The sequence below is a fragment of the Gigantopelta aegis genome, chromosome 9 (genome assembly GCF_016097555.1).
Source record: "Gigantopelta aegis isolate Gae_Host chromosome 9, Gae_host_genome, whole genome shotgun sequence".
Lineage (NCBI taxonomy): Eukaryota > Metazoa > Mollusca > Gastropoda > Neomphalida > Peltospiridae > Gigantopelta > Gigantopelta aegis.
In genome coordinates this window covers 36773141-36778290 of record NC_054707.1, presented here as the reverse complement: position 1 = coordinate 36778290, position 5150 = coordinate 36773141, and the positions used below count along the sequence as shown (strand labels likewise).

The 5150-nt window shown below is 43.3% G+C and overlaps 4 non-coding genes across 4 annotated transcripts; all 4 read right to left on the bottom strand.

Moving 5' to 3' along the window:
• Positions 1–256: 256 nt before the first annotated feature.
• Trnal-aag lies at positions 257–338 on the bottom strand. The gene has a single exon. It is a non-coding gene; the product is annotated as a tRNA-Leu (tRNA).
• Positions 339–1660: 1322 nt separating this feature from the next.
• Positions 1661–1742, bottom strand: Trnal-aag. Its single transcript has one exon. It is a non-coding gene; the product is annotated as a tRNA-Leu (tRNA).
• A 1280-nt stretch (positions 1743–3022) lies between these two features.
• Positions 3023–3104, bottom strand: Trnal-aag. Its single transcript has one exon. It is a non-coding gene; the product is annotated as a tRNA-Leu (tRNA).
• A 1661-nt stretch (positions 3105–4765) lies between these two features.
• Trnal-aag lies at positions 4766–4847 on the bottom strand. Its single transcript has one exon. It is a non-coding gene; the product is annotated as a tRNA-Leu (tRNA).
• Positions 4848–5150: the final 303 nt, after the last annotated feature.

The following is a 5150-nucleotide window of genomic DNA, read 5'->3' as shown; positions in this document are numbered from 1 at the left end:
CATTCATTCATTCATTCATTCATTCATTCATTTTCTTTTACTTCTTTCATTACTTCACTCGATCATTTATTTATTCATTCAGCATCGATTCATTCATCAATTTTTTCCCACACTGGGTTGTCGTTTTACATTTATCGATAAATTCATTCACGAATATATTTGATGTTTTGTGCAGTTATTATTCATTCAATGACATCATCTTGTATCTTTCATTAATTGAATCATCTATATCGATCAAAGAAAGAGAAAAATATATTGGCAGCGGTGGGATTCGAACCCACGCCTCCGAGGAGACTGGTGCCTTAAACCAGCGCCTTAGACCGCTCGGCCACGCTACCACGAGGATATCTCTTCTCATTGTCCATATACTAATAATATGAGTGCTTGTTTAGTGAGATAGGAGTAGAACTTGTGACATCTGTCTGCTCATATCTAATCGAGCTTCCAGGAAGAGAAAGTTAAAATTTGTTTTGTTTAATGACACGACTAGAGCACATTTTACACCACTAGAGCACATTTGTTACGTTATCATCGGCAATTGAATATGAAACATTTGGTAATTCGCTTGATGCGCAGTCGGTCTAGGATCGATCCCCATCGGTGGACCCATTGGGCTATTTCTTGTTCCAGCCAGTGCTCCACAACTGGTGTAACAAAGGCCGTGTTATGTACTATCCTGTCTGTGGGGTGGTGCATATAAAAGATCCCTTGCTGCTAATCGAAAAGAGTAGTCCATGAAGTGACGACAGCGGGTTTCCTCTCTCAATATCTGTGTGGGCCTAAACCATATGTCTGACGTCGTATAACTGTAAATAAAATGTGTTGCGTGCGTCGTTAAATAAAACATTTCCTTCCTTCCTTCTGATATATTATAGTCTTCATAGGAAAGCCGCTACATTTGTCCATTACCAGCAGGGATCGTTTATATTCACTATTCCACATACAGGACAGCAAATACCATGGCTTTTGATATACCAGTCGTAGGGCAGTGATTAAGTCAGTGAAAACAATTACAGTATGGGTCCAGTAAGTAGATTCAATCCTACGACCCAGTGATCTTAGGAGAGTGGTATATTTACTAAGCTAGTTCCCGCCCTCTCCACGTTTTCAGATATTTATAGCATTTCCTTTTAAAAACAAGAAGAAGAAGATAAAAAAAAGAGAAGCCAAAGTGCAAATGTTGTAGCCACTTTGGTTGAAAAATGGCTAATTTGGCAATGGGCAGGCTGAGCTCTGTATATTATGTCGACTTTTTTAATGCACTAAACACAGTTTGTCTTTATATGTAATTGTGGTTCAAACTCGTTAGCCTGAACACACACACTTTAAGTATCTGGGCTGTCTCGTTCGTTCGTTCATTCAATCATTATCATTTAGTTTCATTCATTCATTCGTTCGTTAGTTCGTCCATTCGTTCGTTAGTTCGTCCATTCGTTCGTTCGTTCGTTCGTTCGTCCGTCCGTCCGTCCATTCATTCATTCATTCATTCATTCATTCATTATTATCATTAGAATTATTTATCAGTTTTTATTCTTGTCTATGTTTATCGCTATCGTTATATACGTTTTCCTTCATTCCGTCATTCTATTATGGCAGCTTGTAGTTTGTATATCTCCTTGACTCAGACACCTGTGTGTTAAAACCGAGAAAAAACCCATATTGGCAGCGGTGGGATTCGAACCCACGCCTCCGAGGAGACTGGTGCCTTAAACCAGCGCCTTAGACCGCTCGGCCACGCTACCATACAATCGCGTCCACACATTGCCCAACTACTGCGAGTGCTTCTATTCTGTCTTGTGTGGCTAAATACGAGTAGGAAGACTAGTAGGCCCCTACATAAAACCTGTCTGTTCACAGCCAACTGAGATTCAAGCACGCAACTCTGAACAGAGGACCATGAATTAATGAGGGAAGAAACCCGCCATTTTCACATATAAAGTAATATTTCCGTGTGGTAGCTTTTATATGCACTATACAGGCGCGTGCCCCCCCCCCCCCCCCCACACTCCCCTTCCGTTCGTGCATTGTTTCTTCAATATATTCTCCGGGGATCATGACTCAGTCCCCCTATAAACCTCGCCCGTCTAAACACCCACCCTGTTCAAATTCCCGCACGGTCGACTGTTTATAATAGATGTAGTAGCACAAATCATATTGTTGTTTATATCATGTAGTCGTGTTCAGCGTAGCCCAGTGAGTAAAGCGCTCGCTTAGTGCGCGGTCGGTGTAGGATCGGTTCCCGTCGGTGGGCCTATTTGGCTAATTCTCGTTCTAACCAGCGCACCAAAGGCTGTGGTATGTGCTATCCTGTCTGTGGAATGGTGCATATCGTGGAAGAAAAGGTAGCGGGTTTCCTCTCTAAGACTATATGTAAAAATACCACCCGTTTGACATCCAATAGCCTATGCTTAATTAATGAATGCGTTCTTGAGGTGACGTTAAAGAAAACAAACTTTCATGTTTAGATTAATCGAGTTGTACCATATAACTGATCAAGTACATGTTTCATGATCGACTAGCGGTTAAACTCTTTAGTACATATGGGGCGGGACGTAGTCCTGCGATAAAGCGCTTGCTTGTTGCGCGGCCCTTCTGGGATCGATCCCCGTGGACATTCAAGCACGTCTGTCTTAACACGTCCACCGAATTTCCAGGCGCATCTATTGAAGACATCGTCGGTAGCCCCATTGGGCTATTTCTCGTTCCAGCCAGTGCGCCACGACTGCTGTGTGTGTGTGTGTGTGTGTGTGTGTGTGTGTGTGTGTGTGTTTAATCTCGGAAATGATGTAATAGCATACGTCATGATGTAAATTATTTTTACGTGAAATAAACACACAACCGGTATAACTGGTAGTAGCAGAGATACACTTACGATGTGTAGTGAAATGGGCACCTGATTTGTAGATAAAACAAATTTAGTGTCCCTTTACACAAGACTGAAATTATGGTCTGCGACTTTAAGGCTGGTAGGTACTGGGTTTGCATCCTGGTACCGGCTCCCATCCAGAGCGAGAAAAAATATTGGCAGCGGTGGGATTCGAACCCACGCCTCCGAGGAGACTGGTGCCTTAAACCAGCGCCTTAGACCGCTCGGCCACGCTACCATACAAACACAGCTACACATTGCCCAACTACTGTGAGTGTTTCTATTCTCTCTTGTTTGGCGAAATAGGAGTAAGAAGTACACAAAACCTGTTCACAGCCAACCGAGATTCAAGCACGCAACTCTGAACAGAGGACCATGAATTAGTGAGGGAAGAAACCCGCCATTTTCACATATGTATAAAGTAATATTTCCTTGTGGTAGCTTTTATATGCACTATACAGGCGCGTGCGTCTCCCCCCCCCCCCTTCCGTTCGTGCATTATTTCTTCAATATATTCTCCGGGGAGCATGACTCAGTCCCCCTATAAACCTCGCCCGTCTGAACACCCACCCTGCTCAAATTCCCGCACGGTCGACTGTTTATAATAGATGCAGTAGCACACAAAAAAGTATTTTTGTTATATCATGTAGTCATGTTCAGCGTAGTCCAGTGAGTAAAGCGCTCGCTTAGTGCGCGGCCGGTGTAGGATCGATCCCAGTCGGTGGGCCCATTGGGCTAATTCTCGTTCCAGCCAGTGCACCACGACTGGTATACCAAAGGCTGTGGTATGTGCTATGCTGTCTGTGGGATGGTGCATATAAAATATCCCTTGCTACTAATGGAAATAAAGGGTAGAGAGTTTCCTGTCTAAGACTATATTTCAAAAAATACCACACGTTTGACATCCAATAGCCTATGATTAATTAATGAATGTGTTCTAGTGGTGTCGTTAAAGAAAACAAACTTTCCTGTTCAGATAAATCGAGTTGTACTATTTAACTGATCAAGTACGCGTTTCATGATCGACTAGCGGTTAAACTCTTCAGTACATAAGATTCTAATAATAAAAATAATATTGTTAGGTACCACAACTGGTATATTAAAAACCATGATATGTGATGTCCTGTTTGTGGGAAGTGCATAAGAAAGATCCCTTGCTACTAATGGAAAAGAATGTAGCGGGTTTCCTCTCTAAGACTATATGTCAAAACGACATCCAATAGCCGATGATTTATAATCAATGTGCTCCAGTGGTGTCGTTAAACAAAATTAGGTATCTCTTTGTTGTTTTGTAAATGTGTGGGCTCCCTATCAGTCAACCAACCAACCAACCAACCAACCATTTGACACGTGTTTACATCCACTGAAGTTTCAAGCGCGTCTGTCTTAACACGTCCACCGAATTTCCAGGCGCATCTATTCAAGACGGGGGTGGGGTGGGGCGCGCGCGCGCGCACGTGAGTGTGTGTGTGTTGGGGGCTATGGAATTTACAATTTCGAGTCCTGCAGACTTTTGTTTCATTATTGAAAGTTTTTCCAAACGTGTTACAGGGCCAATTTCACAAAACATCGTAAGCCTAGCTTTGCACGTAAACGTAAATCTACGACTAAAACACAATTCTTATTACTATTATAGTACTTATAGTTAGTAATAAACATATTTCATTTTCTTTTGTCTTTTGATATGTAATTGAAATCAGTCTGTTGTGCTAGTGTGTGTGTGTGCGTGTGCGCGTGCGCGTGCGCGTGTGCGTGTGTGTGTGTGTGTCTGTGTGGAAATGATGTAATAGCTTTAGTGTCCCTTTACACAAGACTGAAATTAGGGTCTGCGACTTTAAGGCTGGTAGGTACTGGGTTTGCATCCTGGTAACGGCTCCCATCCAGAGCGAGAGAAAATATTGGCAGCGGTGGGATTCGAACCCACGCCTCCGAGGAGACTGGTGCCTTAAACCAGCGCCTTAGACCGCTCGGCCACGCTACCACGTTGTTATCGCTTTACATCGTTCATAGTGTGAATGCTTGTTTGGTGAAACACCATTAGAAAGTACATATTGGAATAGGAAAAATGTTTAACGTGCACATTCAGAGCAAGCTGTTGTAGCGTACGCCTGTCCTGGGCACAATTACCGGCCTCAGCCGGTTCCTCCGTCCAGGACAGGAAAGGGTCTAGACAGTACCATGGGCGTACATGGGGGGGGGGGGGGGGGGGGTTCGATGGGTTCGACCGACACCCCCCCCCCCCGAAATCGCTTTTTTTTATAATTTAATATATCTGACATTATTA